Raw genomic sequence first — 21610 nt, 5'->3', positions numbered from 1 at the left:
TCTTCTAAACACCACCACTGGTTCAGCTGGTATGAGGGGGGCCAGAGTGATATCAGTCTTCAAAAGGGGCCAATGCTTCTTCAGTATTCCTCTCACTTTTTTGTGATCATCATTAAAGGTAGTTATGAGGCTGATGTTGTTAGTCTGGGTCTCAACCTCACTCTCAACTGGACTAGGGGTAACAACCCCAGTAATGGATGCTAGATAGTTATCCCTGTCCAGATGGTTGGCTCTATCTTTCGCATCTAATAAGAGAGCCACATCATATCCTCGGGCACAGAATCTTTCCAGTGCCTCACTCTGGCATCTTTCCAAATCTGATGGGGTGCTGCAGATTCTCCTCATCCTAAGAAACTCCCCATAAGGGATGCTTCTAATCAAATGGTTAGGATGGGAGCTGCTCGCGTGCAGTATGGCGTTGCCCGCTGTAGCTTTTCTATGCAAGCGAGTGTTTACTCTCCCATTCTCAATATAAATCTCTACATCAAGAAACTGGATGACTTGTGTACTAATCTGTGAAGTGAAACCTAGATTAAGGTTGTTTACATTAATCAAATTGACAAATTCATTAGCTGACTCCAACGACCCTCTCCAAATCACACAAATGTCGTCAATGAAACGCCAGAAATGTACCAAGCAATTGGGGAAATGATCGGCGAGTACTTTTGTGAGGACATGCTCCTCCCACCACCCCACATGTAAGCATGCGTAGGTGGGAGAGAAGCATGCCCCCATAGCCACCCCTCTTAACTGCTGGTATACCTCACGATTGTACAGAAAGTAATTATTGTTCAGACATAATTCTAGCATGCTCATTAGCATATTGCTATGTTGACTGTAAGATATGCTCCGTTTGTTTAAATAATATCTTACTGCATTTAAACCATCATTGTGAGAGATGCTAGTGTATAATGAATTAATGTCCAAAGCAATCAAAATATAGTCATTTTCCCACTTGATGCTGTTGATTTTAGAAAGGAAATGGCCAGTGTCTTTTATGTAGGATGGTAGATTTTCCACATACTCGTGCAGGAATTGATCGACATATCTCGAAATAGACTCCAATAAACTCCCTTGGGCGGAGATGATAGGTCGCCCAGGGACCGGTGATGTTTGCTTATGAATTTTGGGAATTAAATAAAAGAAAGGAGTGACAGGGAAATCATTTTTCAAAAAGGCGTGCTCTTGTTTGCTCAGTAACCCAAGGCGCTATTTTATCAATTAAAATCATAACATCATTAGTTTCATACTTTTTAACTAGATATATGAGATTGTATATATATATATATATATATATATATATATATATATATATATATATATATATATATATATGTATAACTTTCTTTTAAATAAGTGTAATGGTTAGACTTGTTTAAATAAACACATATATTTTATGTTTATTATATTAATGTTATTATTTAATATATTTGATATTTACAATTCAAATGTATATATATTTAAGAAATTATATTTTATACGTTATTAGTGACAACAATATTTGCTCATTGATATTTTTGTACTTACCATAGTAAGTATAGGATGAAGATATTTTTGACTTCGATATTTACGCTCTGATATTTTTGTAGCATGATATTTTAGGAGGCAATATTTTTTCATTGATCTCTACTACAGCCAGCCAAAGCAGTAAAAAGGTTAGACATCTGGATAGACGGCAAGCTTATGATGTAGACACAGGCCAAAAAACTGTCCGGTTCCTGTTTTTGTTCTCTCAGGTAAGTTTTACAGATGTTACCTGTATCCACAAGAGGAGTAGTGGTACATAGTCTAATATTTTCATGTTCAGACTACGGTAATTGCCTCTATTTAGGGAGCCCTAAGTACATGATAAAAAGGCTTTAAGGGGTACAGAACACTGCTGCAAGAATCCTGCTCAAAATTTCCAAGCACTATTCAACAAAACCACCTCTAACAGTTCTGTCCAAAAGAGAATACAGGTTAAGACTTTATGCATTGTGAATCAGGTCACCAATGGAAAAGGAATACACATCATCCAGAATTTGCTCACCCCTCTTGTTCTGCGTCGTAGTAAACAGGGACTCCTGTCAGTGCCTAAGATCAAAAGAGCAAGAGGTGTAGGCTGCTCCTTTGTTTGCCTTGTATCTATGCGTTGAAATTCCCAGCCCCACATAGAAGTCAGCAAGCAAAAGAAAAGCTTTAAAAACGTACATTTTCTGAAGAGTGGATTTCTGTTCTGTCAATGCGTTCATTATGGTAGCTCTGTGAGATTATTGTAACTACAGCTGTGTGGCCCGGTTGAATAGCCATGTACTGTATAAAAACTATGGAATTGAATTGAAATTTGTTTGATGGAGTGCATGCACCAGTATTTATTTGCACTTTTGTTCAAGTTTTTAAAATTTATTGTGGGGGCGGTCTGCAGTTTCAGTAGGGGCCTAGTTATTTTTTTGCAATTAATTTTGAATCTTTGTAAAGGAAAAATGTTTCCCAGTCCAGTGTATTTTTTCCATGCTTGTTAATAAATTTGGAATATATTAATTTATTTTACTATGTGGCCTAGTCGGCCAACAGGCCATCCAGCCCAGTAGTAGTCATGGGTGCAAGAAACAACTTTTTCTGTGGTATATTTTGTTTAAAACATCATTTAGGGCAGGGATGGCACTAGATTAAATAATAAATTAGTTTATGGGGGTACTTGACATTCTTTACTGCAAAATGTGTATAGGTAGGGTAATATTTGATGCCTTGGAAGGATGTGTGTTGTTGTAAAAACTTTATAGCACAGTTATTTTTGCATTGATGAATTAATGGTAGTGTTTTCTTCAGTGTTATCATGCCTCCTTTGTGTGGCCAGTGAGTGTGTTTGCTATGGCCCACTATTCATCTTTGTTCTACATGCCCACTCGTGTTCCTTGTTTTCCAGGCTTTTTTTCTTGTTTTAACAATGTGACCGGCAACCATTTTCTGCAGCCAGACGGTGTGTTTTTTTCCCAAGGGGCTTGCTGTGTTCTCTTTTGTGGCCATGCCTCCTTGCTGGTTGTTGTTGTTCCACCATGTGGCCAGTAGCCATTTTGTTTAACCAGCCAGTGTGCCATAGACTTCCATGTGCAGCCACCCTTAATTTACTTTATTCCAGTTTTCATTCAAAGCCATTTTCTAGGGAGATTGATAGGAGGGGACTATGCCTTTTTGTTTTTTTCCAGTTTTTTACTCTACTCTGATACCAGTTTAATTTAGTTTGATGATCATTGTCTTATATGTAAATTGTTATTATGAACAGCTTTTTATATGATATGCTTTCTTTTGCATTTTTACTTGCACCTTCTTGCTTCCCAAGAGATTTCTCATAGTCCCGAAGTACATATTAATACATTTTTGTGGTCATTTATTTTTTATCTGAATTGTTTGTTAGTTTAAATTAGAATCTTCTTTTTTTAAACATGTTCTCACAATCTATCCACTCACTGCCTGCCATAGGCACAACGCCACACAATAGCATTCATTTTTTAAGTGTTATTCCATTTTCCCCTGGACCCCTTTCCTGCCACAGGTGCGCACACACCAGCATTCATTTTCTGAGGATTATTCCAATTCCCCTGACCCCCTTGTTTGCAATATGCACACACCAGCATTCATTTTTTAAGGATTATTCAATTTTCCCCTGCACCTCCCTGACTGCCACAGGTGTCTCCCTAGCTCAGATGCACATAAAGCAAAGAATTACATCTGTATGTTTGTGCTGATTAGAAATTAAATACTTATGTTATCAAACAATTCATACGGATTTATAAAGCATGACTAATCACCCGATAGGGTATCCAGGCGCTCTAGGTCCTGGAGGTTTATTAGAATAGACAGGACTTGAGGGCCATTCTGAATTCCGGAAGACAGGCGATGGTCCAGAGGTGCGAGGGGAGATTGTTCCAGGTCTTTGCTGTGATGTGGGGAAGGAATGTCTTCCACTTCTGCTTCGGTAGATGCAGGGAATACGAGCAAGTGAAAGGGAGGTGGAGCGTAGTCTTCCTTGTGGATGGTGGAAGTTCAAGTGGGGGTTAATGTATGTGAGTCCTTTTGTAGGCCCTTGTGTGTGTTAGTCAGAAGCTTGAGTTGGCATCTCTTCTGTATGGGGAGCCAGTGCAGTTGCTTGAGGTGGAATGTGATGTGTGTTAGTCTGGTAAGGCCAAGGAGGAGTCTGACTGTGACATTCTGTATGGTCTCTGTAGAAGGTGTGCGGTGATTCCTAGGTAGAGGGTGTTGTAGTAGTACAGTTGGCTGCTGATGAGGGCCTGTGTCATGGTGCATCTCATGTGTAGAGATAGCCACTTGATGATCTTACTTAACATGAGCAGAGTGAGGAAGCAGGTGGAGAAGATGGTGTTGATCTCCAACATCAAGGTGAGCTTTTTGTCAATGATAATTCAGAGGTCTCTGGCGTGGTCGGAGGGAGTGGGTCCTAGGTCTAAAGGCCACTAGGAGTTTTTACATGTTTTGAAGCTGTTGCCAAAGATCATTACTTTCATCATGTCTGTGTTTAGCTGCAGACAGTTGTTCTTCATCCAGTTGGTGACTCTTGTCATGCATCTGTGGAAGTTGATCCGGGTGAGGATGAGTTGGGTGTCATCTGCGTAGGAAAATATGTTGAGACTGTGGGATCTGACGATGGTGGCCAGCAGGGTCATATCTGCGTTGAAGAGCATGGGGCTGTGAAATGAGCCTGGGGGAAACCTCAGGTGTTCTCCCTGAGTTTAGAGGTAAATGGTGGGAGGTAGATCCTCTGGCTCTGGGTCCTTCTGGCGAGGAAGGAGGTGATCCATCTGAGCGCGTCCCCTTGGATGCCGATGTGGTGGAGTCTTTCGATTAGTGTGTGGTGTAATATGGTGTCGAAGGATGCTGAGAGGTTAAGGAGGATACAAGCTGCTGTTTCTCTTTAAGGATGGTTTTGGATTGTCGGTAGATGCGATCTGGGTGGTTTGGCTGACACTAGATTGGGAGGCTTCAAGTAGCTGGTTCTGCTCCAGGTGTGTCATGAGTTGATTATTGATGATCTTTTCCAGTACCTTTACTGGTAATGGGAACCAGGAGATTAGCCAGTAGTTTTTGAGTTCACAGAGTTCGGCGGTGGGTTTATTGACCAGTTGTCTGACTTTGGCGTGTTTCCAGGCATCGGGAAATGTTGCAGTAGTGATTGAGGTGTTGGTATGCGAGGGTGCTCACATGGTTGTCTTGCTTTCTGAGTGGAGCTTGAAGTTGAGATGTTCCATGGGGGTGGTGGTGTTGGTGGTGGTGGTATACTGTATTGTCTCCTTGTGGATGATAGCCTCTTGGCTTGTTGAGTGTGGTTCTGTTGAGTGATTATATATCCACCAGGAATCGCTGTGGTAATGTCTGGGGCAGAGATGGGGTTGAGCCAGGTCTCAGTGAGGTTGTTGTCTGGAGATTGTTGCTTGTAACTGGAGACAGACTTTTGAAGCCACATCATCATCATCATCATGCACGTACTCAGCTAAACATTATGATGACAGTTTTGAGATTGATCCGCTTCTTGTCTGTGTTTGGTTGTAAATTGCTCTCAGTTAATTGATCTGCCTCTGAGTCTTGGAAGTTGGTACACTCCTCCTGAATATTACTGTATGTCTTTTTTCTTGACTCTACAACATTGTTACTTTTTCACAATCCGCAGGCCACTTCTTCTCCTTCACAAAAGGCAAAAGTTTAATAACACTCCTGCTTACCTTACTGAACAAGTTCAGCCAGGCACCAAAGAACGAAATTCAGACGGGGAATGCGGATGCACTGCCCAATTTGGCAATACAGTCTCATTTTTCTGTTAACAATAATAATTTTTAGAACTGTGTGGGTTCACTAGTTGCAGAGGGAGCCAGTCTGCACAAAATTTGGTTAGGGTTGCACAGTAAACTTTATTAGGGACTTATGCCCCTCCTCACTGTAGGATTAGATCCAGGATCACTGTACCTCTGTGCCTCTGACTCCTTTTTTGACCCCTCAGTGCCCTCAGCTCATTGCCCCATAAATGTTCCCTCCTGATACTCCAACTTTGGTAGTGCACCAACCCATTGTCAGGCCTTTTAGTACCACAAACAAAAACCCTTCCTATTTGCCCTCGGTTTACATTCTCTCAGAAACCCAGGTGTTTCTGTCACTTTTCAGTCTCAAGTGGTTGGTTAGAAGTACATTGCCTGGGCATCTCTGCAGTTATCACACTGTACAGCCCCTCTCAGCACCCCCAGTCTACACTTCTTTTCACTACTCAATAACTTGTATTTTTCAAAGATTTATGAAAGAACATTTAAAGATATATTAACTTGGGTCTCTGTAGCTGAAGGACTGTTTGTCATGGGTTTAACTTTACTGTGTCATACTCAATTCTTCATTTCCTTCCACAACAGATTGATGTTGATGCGCTGCTCATTGTCAGTCTGATAAAAAATGTTGTTGTCCAGTGTTTGTCTTTGTCACACCTTTCCTCAAATCCCCTTTCTCATCTATGCATCAAACCCCTAACCCTCTTCCCCTAGGCTGTGCGATTTATAGAGGTGACTTAATTTACACCATAAATAGATCACACACTTGAGAGGGCGGATATGGTGAAAGTGATACCAACTCACTGTAGGATCTTCTATTACCTGAGCAATAGCCCATATCAGCCCCACTTACCCACCCATGCATAAAAGAGATTTAGATATGGAGTAAACAGCTTCCCATTGCTCAGAAGAAGTTACTGTTGCTAGATTTTGTTATAATATCAGGTATTCTTTTCTTTTTGTCTCATGGTGTTTGAAAATCTGGTCTCAAAAAAAGTTATGACATAACTATATAGCCCACTAACTCTGTGTTTTTTTTTTCAGACTAGTTGCTTATGATTTTTAATCCTTTTGGCCAATCCTACAGTTGGATGTCACCTAGGTGGGAGTGGTACCTTGCTTGTCATGATGCCTTCCCTTTTGGTGTACTAGCCTGCCACTACTACCACTGCCATTAAGCAGGCTCCTTGGGAAATCCTGCAGTGAGTTAAACCATTGTAGCTGAATGAGCTTCACCTATTCAGGTAAGAGAACTATGGAATGAAGAGAACTAGTTTAGTTAGTAAGTAGCTAACATCTATTACAGATGTGACTTTCCTTCCTTGATTATCTAGGTTGTTGTTGGAAATACAGGCAATGGCAGCACACACCTTCCCTATTAGTCAATAATATATTTATAGAGGATAGTATGACATGGATATGAATAATTATAACTAACTGGTATGCATACATTTTGAAAAGCAAGCAGATTAAAAATAGGATGGATGAAAACACATTGCAAGTAAAACACAAAAAAACACAATAAATTAGAATAACATCCCTTTTCCTTGTTTTTAGCACTAAAAATTCACCCTCCCCACCCACAACAGGCCCATCCATCTCCTCAAACAATGAAATCATCCCGTCCTCAATCAATGTCCAAAGAAAACTCAAAGTCTAATGTCAGTTAACTTCCTTCACAATTCCAATACTCTCCTCCCACACCCCCCCCCCCCCCACTGAAATAAAAAATAAAAAAAGGTTAGAAGATGGCCTTCTCCATGCGGGTCCTAAGATCCTCAATCTGTGTGCCATACTGCGGTCTAGACCAATGAATAGAGAGGCCCCCTGTAATGAGTGCAGGGCAGACAGCAGGGGAAAGATAAGAGCAACAAAAATATAAAGAGTCTGCCCTGGTAAATGATGATTAGAGGCTCACAAGGAGTCCAAAGGATTCAAGTTAAACAACATTGAGCTCACCAGAAAGCATAATCAGGCCACACGATTGATCAAACTACATATAGAAAAATAGATTTTTTTTATTATTCTTATTTTCTCTTCATAATGCATCAAAAATTTAAATAATACAGTTTGTAACATTTCATATTTCACAAGGTTTCCTAACAACCCCACATCACCCTCTCAGCAGTCATCCAACATCATCCTTTCTCCTCACTTATGACTCATTTCACATTCACACAACTAAACTCACAAAACACAGTTCATACAACATCATTATGCTCAGTAAAGCATTTAGGGACCCAGAGGGAACTTCTCGGCACAAGGCCGGAGACCCAGATCAAATTCAAGGATCATAAGAAACAACGCCGACGCGCGTTTAGGTGCTCGGCCAGATCTTATGGCTGCACCTTCATCAGGGCTTGAGCGTCGGTGGGGTGGGGTAGAACAGAACAGTAAAACCGGTGGCCAATCTGTAGTGTATAAAAAACACGTTTTACCATTTACATCATGAAACACATTCTATTTACAACATTTCAATATTATTCTAGATCCATTCTTTGCTTATGGATTACACTTTAATTAGTAAAACATGCGAACATGAAAGATGCTTCATTTCAAAAGGACATCATGGTGCAAACATTTAGATTGTGGACATCGTGGGCTCAAAAGTTGTTCATATATGGTGGATAGATATGGTTAACAAGTGAGTTCACACATTGGGCGAACAAATAACAAAACCTCTTTAATCACATACCATTCATACATTTACGCTAGTGCCCTACTCATACTAATCACTCATACTAGTGCAGATTTTTTAAACTCTGTACAAGTCCCTTGGAAGAGCATAGCTACACTCATCTCCGATAAAGGAGAGCTATTTGCATCATTTTGTTACCTAAACATTGGGTCAATTTGGGCCAACAGGGGAATATCTCATATATCGAAGTCCCGATATCAGCATTAGTGAAGACAGATATGGCATTGCATCACATATACACCTAGGGGGTAAGGATTCAGTATCAATACTAAAGTAATGTAGTAAGGGAGAGCACGTTCAGATTCGCCTGGCCAGTCTCACGGGGCTCAGTATAGAATCCGCAGAATACCTACCTAATTAAAGGTTCATTTCTCGACAAGAGTTCTAGCACAAAAGGCTAATTATAGATATATAGCACTCCAGGGTTTAAACCAGTTAAATCTCCACGCAGTAGGCGAGGGCTGTAGAACAGAGAGATGGAATTTGTTAGGGCCACGCCAAACAAGTATAAGGAGAGCTAACTAGGTTTATAACAGAAGCCATAATTCAACGTCACTTCTCTGATAACGGCTGGTGGGTGAATAATAATTACCATATGAGAGCCCAACAGGTGTCAAAGGATCACAGGGGTTAGTCGCAGAAACTCATCGGCAAATCTCCAGGGCACGGTCCGCCGGGGCATAAATACTCAGTTTCACTCAGTTTCAGTCAGATAATTTTGAAAAAGGAATTTTTAAGTGAGTTCAAGCAAGACATGCAGCGTAGATGCTGTAGACATTTTTCTACACCTTGATTAGTATGCATACTTCTAAACAAGAAATTGGTAATTACTGTATAAGCGGCTGACCAGAAGTCACGAGGTAACAGTGGCTCACTACAAGGGCTTGTCAGTAAAATTCAGGCGCAAAGTTCGAAAATTCCAGGACAATCAGTTTTAACTTCGACGGTCCTCATATGGATGCTAAAAGGCAACCAAATCAAAGCAGAACCGTTTATTAGTAAAGATTTTTACTGAACATGGTGCCAACATATTTAAATGCAACGGATACTTCTAAGTTGCGAAACGATCTCTATCAGTCTCTAAAAGCGAGACAGATAGTTTGGAGGATTAAACCCGGAGACCTGCTAGACAGATGGTCATGGGGGTGTCCAGGCTTACAAGAGATAAATGACAAAATTCAAGCCATCGCCACTCCAAGTTAGTAAAACTGATGCATACAGCTAGCGGGTTGGAAGAATTGGCTAAACGAAGGCCATAATTAGCCGTAAGGATTAGGAATATTAAAAAGAAGCCGTAGAGGTTAGGGATATTAAAACATCAGGACTCTCCAAGTACGAACCGCTTACCAGATATGTCGAATAAAGGGCCGAAGTACTGCCGTTTTACGAGCCTCCGTCACCTCCGTAGTGCTCCGGTAAGAATAAGTATCAGTTTCTTGAAGGGTTTAAATAGCGGGCCCAACCCGACGGGATAGTTAAGTCACAGCACCTGGGTAGCAGTTTTCCCAGGAAGCAGTACTCGATGTAAGCGGCGGACTGGGTATCGGATTGGATTCCATTATTTTCCTTTTTGGGTGCAGCTTGCTAAATAAACTATATACACAGCACGTTTACGATCTAATAAACGCGATGAATTCCCGGGATGGAATTTTAACACAAAAAAGACTCGATGCATTCCCGAGATGGAATTTTAAGAGAAGCGAGATATGATGTTTCGTAAGCCCGTAAGGTGCATCCTGAGAGCGGTGCATCGTCAATCCGAGATACCTAAAATTCATCAAGGATTAAAAAGGCAGATCAAAAAAATAATGATAAATAAAAAGACAAAAGTGGGATATGTGGTACGATATATATCGGGCTGTGTGCTCACGATGCAGGCTACAATTCAGGAGAAAAGCCTGTTTCGAAAAAATACAATCAATTAATGTTAAATAATTACCAAGATGACGGAGACAACGGAAGAGATACCGTTTCAGATACACGAAACAGATAACAGTTCAAATTGCCTTTAGAGAGATAGAATATTCATAAAAGGGAATCAAATACTCATTTAAGCATTTAGTCGCAAACATGTACAGGCCATATATCAAGGTAAAGGCAAATCGGCCTGGATATCTCAAATGAATGTAGGTGGTCAATGGAGCTCATACATAGAGTCACTCCGAAGGGTAAACAGTGAATATCCCATGTCTAAGGAGCGTCAGGACAGTTTACAAAAAGGCATTTTCCCACGGGCACAAATCATTGAGCCCAGATTTAACAGCATCCAAAAGGAAAATCCAGAACACCTCTCTTTTTTTCCTGATAGAGGTGACGTCCTTACCTGGTACAGTGTGCACTTTTTCCAGGATAGACCATTTAAGGTCTGTTTTCAGGTGTTTGGTAGGGACCAGTGAGATACCAATGGGGCCCGCTTCTCTGATTAAAGTTATTTGACTTGTGCTCACCAATCCTGGTGCAGCACTCACGGCCGTTCTCCCCCACATAATGGAGCCCACATGGGCATAAGATGACATACACTATATTTGAGGTCCGGCAGTTACTCATGCATTTCAGTTCAATTTTGCAGTTGCCAATCATCAAGGTGCTGCCAGTCATGGCTTGAGCACACGCTTGGCAATTCCCACAGCGGCGGTTGCTCATCACCGGGGGAAGGCCAAACACTCCAAGTTGCCTAGCTTCACCAGTTTTGACCACAGGTCCTCTTACCAAGTGGTTACGGAGATTTTTGTTGCGGCGGAAGGCAAAGATCGGCTTGGATAGTTGGCTGTCTGATTCGTTGGTGTTCAAAATATGCCATAGGGAATTGACTACTTGGCGGATCTTATTATCAGCCATCGAATGCTTGGTAATACACACTAGACGGTCTTGATTGGCTTGCTCACGTTCCGCAAACATGCTATCTCTATTGAAATATCTAGCACGCTTAAAGGAGTCTCTGATAAGACGGTGTGGGTATCCCCGTCTGGACAGCTTATCCTTAAGTATGTCAGGTTGTTGGAGAAAGTCTCTCATCTGGGAACAATTTCTTCTCAGTCTAAGAAATTGACTGAAGAGGATCGAGTCGCGCTGGCACCGTGGATGGAAGCTTCCATGCTCCAGCAGGGTATTTTTGGCGGTGGGTTTTGTGTATAAAGACACAAATAGTTGTCCATGTTCATGTCTTACCCATACATCAAGAAACTCTACCTGCACATCACTGATCTTAGCAGTGAAGTGCAGATTAGGGTCAGCAACATTCAACCAAGAAGTGAATTCATTCAAGGAAGCCTGGTCACAACTCCAGATGAAGAAAATATCATCAATGAAGCACAACCAGGCTCGAACATTCTCATAAAACGGTGCCAATTCGTTACAGATGTTGATCTCTTCGAAATGGCCCATATAGAGGCAAGCTAAACTGGGGGCACAAGAGGCCCCCATGCTCACTCCCTTCACTTGGTGGAAATATTGTTGATTAAACTCGAAATAGTTATCACTGAGAAAATCTTTTAAAAAGTTCAAAATAACCAAGGCGTTCGGAAGGTTTGCTTGTCTGATCAGTAGGTCTTCAAGGACCAAAAGGTCCCCTTCCTGGGGGAGGTTAGAGTATAGGGACTTGAGGTCCATTCTCACAAGGAGCTCAGAGATGGGATCAAAGGGCAAATTTTCGATCTTAGAAATGAAGTGTCCTATGTCTCTGATGAAGGACCTAAGTTCACTGACCAGAGGTTTAAGGAATTTATCGATATACTTCGATAAGGGTTCCGTTGCTGCTCCAATGCTCGAAACAATCGGGCGCATAGGTGGATTGTTCTGGTTCTTGTGAACTTTAGGGAGACAATAAATAATGGGCATCCTAGTGAACGTAGGTGTCAAGAATTCAGCTTCATTTGTGCAAATAAGGCCAGCATCGGCAGCTGCAGTCACTTGATTCAGAATGCGTTGTTTAAGGCCCTCTTCTGGGCATCTCGGTATTCTTAGATAATGGGTGTCAGAGGCTAGAAGGGAGTTTATCTTGTCAATGTAGGTAGGAGTCCTAAAAACAACAATGCCCCCGCCTTTTTTGCAAGGCTTGATGGTAAGTTCAGGGTTGTTACATAGTTCTTTTAGGGCCCTGCTTTCTTTACGAGGGAGATTGCTGTCAGGGAAGGGAACAAACTTTAACAATCTGTCTAGCTTGTTAATGACAGCCTTTTCAAACACACCCACCTCAGGTCCTAGGACATCAAGGCTAAGAGTGAAACTGGATGGGGGCTTAAGGCCAGAAACATTTTCAGGTTCTTCAAGGGCGGATCGTGACAAAAAGAATTTCTTTCAACGTATTTTTCTAAAGAACGAATGAACATCCTTCATAAGTTCAAAGCGATCCAGTTTAGTGGTCGGGACAAAGGAAAGGCCATGGGATAGCAGGGCCATGGACTCATCCGAGATAGGTGTGTCAGATAAGTTGAATACTGGAATACTATTTACCTTCTCCAGTACTGTGTGTTCCTGGTCTGAATGTATCTCTGAGGACAGGCCTGGTATTGGTGAAATTGGGGCACTTGAGGTGTCCGATTTCTGGGTCTTGGATTGCCCCTGCAATTGGATAAAAAATTATCCTGGCCATTAGATCTATCGAATGAGTCTGGGCGTTGTTGGAAGCCCGTACCATAGTTGGGATTCTGGTTGGGAACACTTTCCCCGTCCGAATCAGTGGTATCTGAAAAGGTTTGCACTCTTCTGTTACTTCCTCTAGAACTCCCCTGATAACGATCGCCATTGTCTGGATTCGAGTAACCTCCTCTTGGGTTTCCCTGCTGTCGATCTCCATAGTCAGAATTAGAATAGAACTGGGGGGTCAGGAAAGGATAGGCCTTTTCTTGAGAGAACAATCTTACATCTTTCCTGAACTTCTCCATCTTTCTTTTGAGAAGATATTCAGCAAAGGAGTCAATTTCCAAACTGATCTCTTCTAGTTTTTTCTTTCCAAGGTCTACTGAATTGTCTTTCTTAAGCTTCTCTTCCAGTTCCTCAATCTCTTTTCCTAAAGCGGCCAAGACTTCACGCGCCGTTTCTACAATGAGCATCATATAATCCCTAGAGCATCTATTAGAGAGAGATAAGAGCCCATTTCTCAAGGAAATGATGCAATTCAAAAATAATCCCGGGATGTTTCTAACTCTGCGGCATATGGGAATTGTTCCAGCTTTTAGGTAATCTAACATGAATTTGGCATGTGCTTCGGTACGGAGAGATTTCTTTTTTAGGTTAAGCAATTTATCCCATTCTCCATCTAATCCTTTAGAAAAGGTAAAGTGGCTAAAGGTTCCCTCAGTTGCGCCAATCATCAGTGCGAAATCCTCATCCGTAAAGCCAAAAGTTTTAATGCTTTCCATTTTGACAATGCTGGCTAAACAACAGACACATTTTTTTTTATAAAGGGACTTGCAGATTAGATAATCAATCTGCCACAAAGATCGGTAATCTACAACGTAGCACCTCACAACATTCAAAACTTCAGTTATTCATAATAATTCAGGGGTTACAGACCACACACATATACCCCACAGCACGGTTCTCGGAAAATAGACCAATGAATAGAGAGGCCCCCTGTAATGAGTGCAGGGCAGACAGCAGGGGAAAGATAAGAGCAACACAAATATAAAGAGTCTGCTGTGGTAAATGATGATTAGTGGCTCACAAGGAGTCCAAAGGATTCAAATTAAACAACATTGAGCTCACCAGAAAGCATAATCAGGCCACACGATTGATCAAACTACATATAGAAAAATAGATTTTTTTTATTATTATTGTTTTCTCTTCATAATGCATCAAAAATTTTAATAACAATACAGTTTGTAACATTTCATATTTTACAAGGTTTCCTAACAACCCCACCTCACCCTCTCAGCAGTCATCCAACATCATCCTTTCTCCTCACTTATGGCTCATTTCACATTCACACAACTAAACACACAAAACACAGTTCATACAACATCATTGTTATTTCTTTGCCCAATGTCTGAACTCACTTGTTAACCATATCTATCCACTATATATGAACAACTTTTGAGCCCACCATGTCCACAATCTAAATGTTTGCACCATGATGTCCTTTTGAAATGAAACATCTTTCATGTTCGCATGTTTTACTAATTAAAGTGTAATCCATAAGCAAAGAATGGATCTAGAATAATATTGAAATGTTGTAAATAGAATGTGTTCCATGATGTAAATGGTAAAACGTGTTCTGTTCTACCCCACCCCACCGACGCACAAGCCCTGATGAAGGTGCAGCCATAAGATCTGGCCAAGCACCGAAACGCGCGTTGGCGTTGTTTCTTCGGATCCTTGAATTCGATCTGGGTCTCCGGCCTTGTGCCGAGAAGTTCCCTCTGGGTCCCTAAATGCTTTACTTTGTCTATTGAGCATAATGATGTTGTTTGAACTGTGTTTTGTGTGTTTAGTTGTGTGAATGTGAAATGAGTCATAAGTGAGGAGAAAGGATGATGTTGGATGACTGCTGAGAGGGTGAGGTGGGGTTGTTAGGAAACCTTGTGAAATATGAGATGTTACAAACTGTATTGTTATTTAAATTTTTGATGCATTATGAAGAGAAAACAACAATAATAACAAAATATCTATTTTTATATATGTAGTTTGATCAATCGTGTGGCCTGATTATGCTTTCTGGTGAGCTCAATGTTGTTTAACTTGAATCCTTTGGACTCCTTGTGAGCCGCTAATCATCAGTTACCAGCACAGACTCTTTATATTTTTGTTGCCCCCATACTGCGGTCTATGCACACCAGATGCTGCAGGATGTGGAGCTGAAAAAGGTGGTTTGAGCGGGTTGTTGCCAGGTGTCTGGCTGGAGGAACTGGGGCTGAGGGCAGGGGCAGATGCCTCAGGATCTTTCTCCTCCAGAATTCTATGTGGATGGACTCCAACCTCTGCTGCCACAGCCGGGCTACTATCGCCTGGTGTGTAGGTGGGCCATCAGGAGTAGCTATATCAAGAAAGAAATAAAAGAAGAAAGACAAATGTCAATGCTTTGTGCAAACACATGTTCAAAATTATAGCAACACTGTAGCAGTACATTGCTAGTCCCCTAGGGACATTGGAATATGATGTGATTACGAGTCACAGGGACATTTCTCCCCCACACATGACTCACTTAAAAGCACTGACTGCCTGAAAGGAATTTAGGCAGAATAACAGAACACCAGATTAAACAAACAGTTCTTTTTTTATTTTCAAAGGATTTCCTAGTAAAAAACTAAAAAGACACTTTCTGAGAAAAAGGGGCCCATTAGGATGGCGGGCCGACTTTGTCCGCCTGCGATCCCGATGTAAAACGGGACCGTCTGCCATAAGAACGGCGGTCTCGTGGGGGCCATTAGGATGCGCCCGCCACACTGGTGTGCGCATCCCGCATTTTTAACATTGCGGCGGGCTGTGCACTAAGCACCGCCCGCCACAATTCTAAAAACGCACATTGTGCACTTCAATGCATAACGTGCCAGGCAGCGTGCCTGTCACGTTGTACAGTGAAGTGGTACCCCCCATGTGTACCCCCACCCTCCCAGAGTCCCGCAACAGGTCCCCACAAAACATTCCCGCATGTCCCCGCCTTCACCCTAATATGGATGGCGGTGTCTAACAGACACCGCCACCATATGAAACCCTTTTCCACCCGGTCAACTCCTTGACCGGGTGGAAAAGCAGCAGATGGTCTTTCCGTCCACTGCGGTCCCCCCACCATAGTAATATGGCTGGGGGAAATGGGTGGTGGGCGGGCAAAGATGCCGGGCGGATTGCCACCACCCGCATGGCGGTGGTGATCTGCCCGACATTATAATGGGGCCCAAAATACATATACATTACCTCCCTTCAATGAGTAATGAATTAGGAACTATGGAGTACAAGTATTCTTGTGCTAAATTAATGGAGGCATGCTAGCTGGCTCGTTAAGAGTTTGCTACTCTATGCAGTCTGCATCTGGGGCAGTTTTAATGGAGAATTATTTTATTTTTTGTCGGTTTGCAATGCATAGAAAACGTTGTGTATGCCACACTAACTGAAACTGATACACATTTCACAGCCAACACTGTAGTGCAAATTGAACCATGCTACAATTAGATCATGAGTGACAAAAGGCCATGGGCAGGGAGGTGACAAAGGAGTAGACAGAATATTAAAATGCCCCCACTTTGACATAAAGTTTTGATTTAAAAAAGCAAGCAAGTGAAGTAGGTGACCATGCCCCTCTCCAGAAGAACTCCCTTGTTTCTTCATCCAAGAAATGATCTATTCATCTTTCCATTCTTCTGTTCACCCTTTGATACCCATGATTTAAACTTTACATTCTCTCATCCAGTCTTTCACCATTCCAATCCATCCATCCATATATCTATCTATCTATCTATCTATCCATCCATCCATACAAACATTCATCCATCTATCCATATATCCATTCATCCTACCATTAATCTATCCACCCATTCAACCATCCTTTCACCCATCTATCCACTTACCCACCCATGCATCCTTTCACCCATTCACTCACCCAAGCATCCTTTTACCCTTCAATCCACCCAGGCATCCTTTCACCTTTATACCCTTTCATTAATATTTTCACCGCCCCTGAATCCTATCACCCACCTGTGCATCCTTTCACCCTCCCATACATTCTTTTGCTCATATACTACTCCACCTCTCCTTTATAAGAACCTTCCAACCTTCTTTCCCTTTTCCATTAACCCATCATTTTTAGCCTTCCTTATGATCTTTTGTCTGCTGAGTTGCAGATAGAACTGGGCCATGATGACTCAACTCCCAGGGTAGCTGCTAAATTGGGAGGTACACAGTGCCCCTGCAAAGTATAATAGTAATTGTCAATAAATAAGCAATGTGACTTATCACCGCCGCTGCACCTGCCACACTTGCGCTGGCCCCAACACTTGCTGTCTGTGCAGCTAGAAAACCATTACACATTTTTAGATGCCAGATATGCCTCACCTTGTTATTTGTTTAACAAAATAGTACAACTGCTATACATCACTACAGTTTGGTTAGTCAAAAACATAATTTTGAACATTTTGAGGGTTAACAATGCTAGGAAATACAGGAAGTCAAGTCAGCCATAAACCTTTTGGAATGGAGGAGCAGCACTTTGATGACTCTGAATCGTTGAAGGGCAATGAAGGAGTGGAATGATTGGTCAATGAAGGAAATAGGTCATGGTTGGCAAATGCAATGGGACTGTCCTCATACTATTTTCCAGCCATGCTGCACTGTCATCAAAACTGCTGGTATACTACTGTATAAATGAATGATGATAAAATATACAATACACCATTGGAGTGCCCACCATGAACGCTCTCTCGTTTTACTGTTTGAACGTGAGCTAGAAAAGACAGCCTTCTCAACAAATTTGCGTAGAATAGCTTACTTAGGAAAGCAATCTTCACCGTTGAGCACCCATCCTAAAATCTGTTCTCTTAGTCTTACACTGCCAGTACGCAAGATATAAGAGGAGAGGGAAATCGTACTAGCAAAGCAGAAAAAGTTATAGACTAGTACAGACAGGAGGAAGTCAGCTACAGACACATGAAATATAGAATAACACAAGGATAATGCAGGGATAACAGTAATTTAACAAGCATTTGATAGAACAAAGACTTGTTGACAAAAAAGGAGACAGGCACAGTAACAGGAAACATTCTAAATGGTGAGAGGAAAAAGTTAGGGAAATATTAACAACATTAACAGGAAGTCATACTCGGGCCAGCAGATCCATCAGCCTTGTCACTGGTGGTGGCACGCCCCACCTCCTGACCCGCCTCTTAAGCTCTCTTCTTGCCTTGTGGTGCTGTTGTAAGAAATAAAGAAGATTAAAAATAGGTTAGTGGTACAGATAATCTCCCCAAAAATATTTTGACAGGCAAACGTTGCAAGCAGCATTGTTGTTAGCTGAACTAACTATAACGGGGACATTTCAATGGTTTTGTATGAGTGAAATGTCCAGCTAACTAACCAGCTAACTATAACATGTGCAAAACCTTTGGTTTTTCTGTGAATTTCTAAGGTTTTTTAAATGCTAATTCCTAACTATAACCTTTATAAAACCTATGGTTTTTTCAGTGAATTTCGAAGGTTTTTTAAATGATAATTTTAAAGGAGTTAATTATTACATTTCTTTCTTTTTATACTCATTTCTTACATTTTATTTATAAATATTTATTTTATTTTTTTAGTTATATTTCATATTCTTAATGTAAAATAATAACAAAAGTATATTAAAAAACATTTTTTTATTAATTACATTTTTTTAAAATATATATAAATAAAATTCCATATAATTCCTTTTTCATTCTTTTGGGGGGTAATCGCACCTTACGCGTACGGTGATCGCACAATACTTTGTCCGGTAAGTCATCCTCTTCGCGTATCCGCGCATACGTTACGAATACGCTTTGACGTTGTAAGTCGCATCAACGCTTCCGCGTGACGTCATGTACGGCGCCCCGTACGTGCACCTTGCGAAGTTTCTTATTGTTCAAAAACATATATTTATGTATTTAATGTGTATATTAAGGGAAGACATTATCTGAGATAATCATGAAAAGAGTTTTTTTTTACTTTTAATAAGTGTATATTACTTTCAAAAGCAATTACGCAAATCGCGGGACAGAAGAAGGTGAACGCACCAAAAGTAACGTACAATATTTGTGACGTTACTCCATCCAGGGGTGACCCCTATAAAAGTATTCTTTTGGTACTGCCAGTATGGATCGCCACGTAAAAAACTTGCATCCCAACAACTATGCAAGGGTGGCAACTCAAAGCTTGAAGGAGAATCCTCCACCTGCAGTTGCTGGCACCTCAACTGCACTACCACCTCCTCAGAGAAGTGCACATCCCATAATTGTGCCACAGTTTGCAGAACTCTCTTTTCATTGTAAATATTGCAAAGAATTACTTTGTTATGGTGAGCAATCTGTTGAACTCATTGTAAAAAGACAAGAACAGCACTGTTGCCCAAAACATTCATTTTGTAAAAACTTTTTTCTTCCTGTTCCACAGTTTTTTTGTTTCCAGTTCCATTTTTTTGCTTAAAAAAAGAAAGAATTAAAAAAACTTGTTGAAAAAATACCAAAAAAATAAAAAAATAAAAAGACAAAAAAAAAAGCACTTCTTTTCAGAACTACCTTCACCGGTCAAAGAAAGATATATATTTCTATGTTAATGTGTAAAAGTTTGGCAGAATGAATGTGTAGTTCATAAATGAATGAATAAATACATTAGTAGTGAATGGATAATGTGAAAGTGTAGAACTATAAGGAAGTGCTACAGCATAAATCTATAAGGTGCTTACCTATACTATAGTGTAGTACCTCCGAAGCACTTGAATGTAACATATGCACATAAATATGTTACAAGTCTATGCTTCAATTTGCACTGCTGGTGAAACTGCCTGGATGAATTTGTATGTGTTAGGGGTGGATTTACAACCCTCTTGTGCCTCTTTTACACAGCTGTTGCGTCACTTTTGTGATGCAGCGGTGGTGCAACAGATGTGCCATGGTGTGTGGTATTTACAATGTGACGCATTTGGAAGGTATATCACATTGTAAAGCCCTGCACCAGAAGGAGGCCTTCCTGCGCAGGGGGGGGGGGGGGGTGTTCTGGCGCAGGAACGCCTCCTAAAAGTGACTAAGTTATATCTATAAGATTTCGTTCAGTCACTTTTGGGCTTATATTGCGTCAAAACCCTGCACCGGCTTGAAGCAGGTGTAAAGATTGACACAGCATTATGAGCACAGGGCCCAAAGAGCATTGCTGGAGCTGAGTTGCACTTCCAATACAAGTCAAGCAATGCGCCATCTTCACAGCACAGATACATCACATATCTGTGCCGTTTTTGGCCCCTAGTGCACCACATTGTAAATACGGTGCATCAATTTTGGTGATGTCACAGTGCACAATAACTGGCATATCTCTGGGGATGTACCACTTATTGTACATCCACTGATTACTGTTTTAATGTAGTGAATGCCTTACTACACACTGATCAATGAGTCACTACAAAACTATACCAAGAGTAACAGAGAGTTTGGTGGAAGTGGAAGGATAGAGACTGCGGAATTAAACATATAAAAGGCAAATTTGCAGGTGCATTGAACACTGTATGCATAGTCTATAGGGGTTTGAAGCACTCCTTGCCCTAAGGCCCACTTTGCACCATGAGTACTTGACTACTGACATAGGGCCACATTTATGAGATTTTTCCATAGGGAAGCGCAGCAGGCCTTCCTGCTGCACTTCCCTACGGCAAAAGAAAAAGGCAAGAATGCGCCATATCCATAAGATATGGTGCAATCCTGTCCTTTTCCCTTGCGCCGGCACATAATTGTCTGCCTGCGCCAACGCAGGCACCTTTGAACAATGGTGCAAGGGTACCTGGGTTGCGAGGATGATTATTTTTGTATAGGTAGGGAAACCTTTCTGTACAAAAATAATCACAAGAGACTTCTACTTTTTCTACGAATGCTGCAGAATGCAGCACACATAGAAAAAGGAAAAACGAGTAGAAATAAAACTATTTTTCCACGTTTTGGCTCTGTCTCAGATTTACGATTTCTCGTAAATCTGGGGCAGTGTCAAAAGGCCATGGGTGTTGCTGGGAACACACCCGGCAACACGCATTGCATGCCCCTTTAACGCAAAACACTGTGTTAAAGGGGCTGGTATTTATCAAGCAGCAGTACGCCAAAAAAGTGGCTTAGTGCTGCCTGATAAATATCACATAGACAGTTGCGCCACAGAATATCACAAAAAGTGACATTGAAATTGCACAAGGAGCCTGATAAATAAGGCCCTGAATGATTACAATTCTGTGGAATTCTTGGAGGGTCACATGCCGGTAGAGCCTACCTCCTGCTTGCCGAGGCTCCACAGAGGCGTACAGCTTGATCACCGTGGCTGAGGGGCGGCCGGGCTTTGCTCCGCCGCTGCAGCGCATCACCCTGCACTTCCGACTGGCCGGGCTTGGCTCCGCCGGTCGGGAGATCGCGAAACTACAGCCCCCAGCAGCCTGTGGCCAGGACGCCTGCCCCATCGTCAGCGCGCAGCGCAAGGA

Source organism: Lissotriton vulgaris, chromosome 3_1 (genome assembly GCF_964263255.1).
Source record: "Lissotriton vulgaris chromosome 3_1, aLisVul1.2, whole genome shotgun sequence".
Taxonomy (NCBI): Eukaryota; Metazoa; Chordata; class Amphibia; order Caudata; family Salamandridae; genus Lissotriton; species Lissotriton vulgaris.
This window is presented reverse-complemented; position numbering follows the sequence as displayed.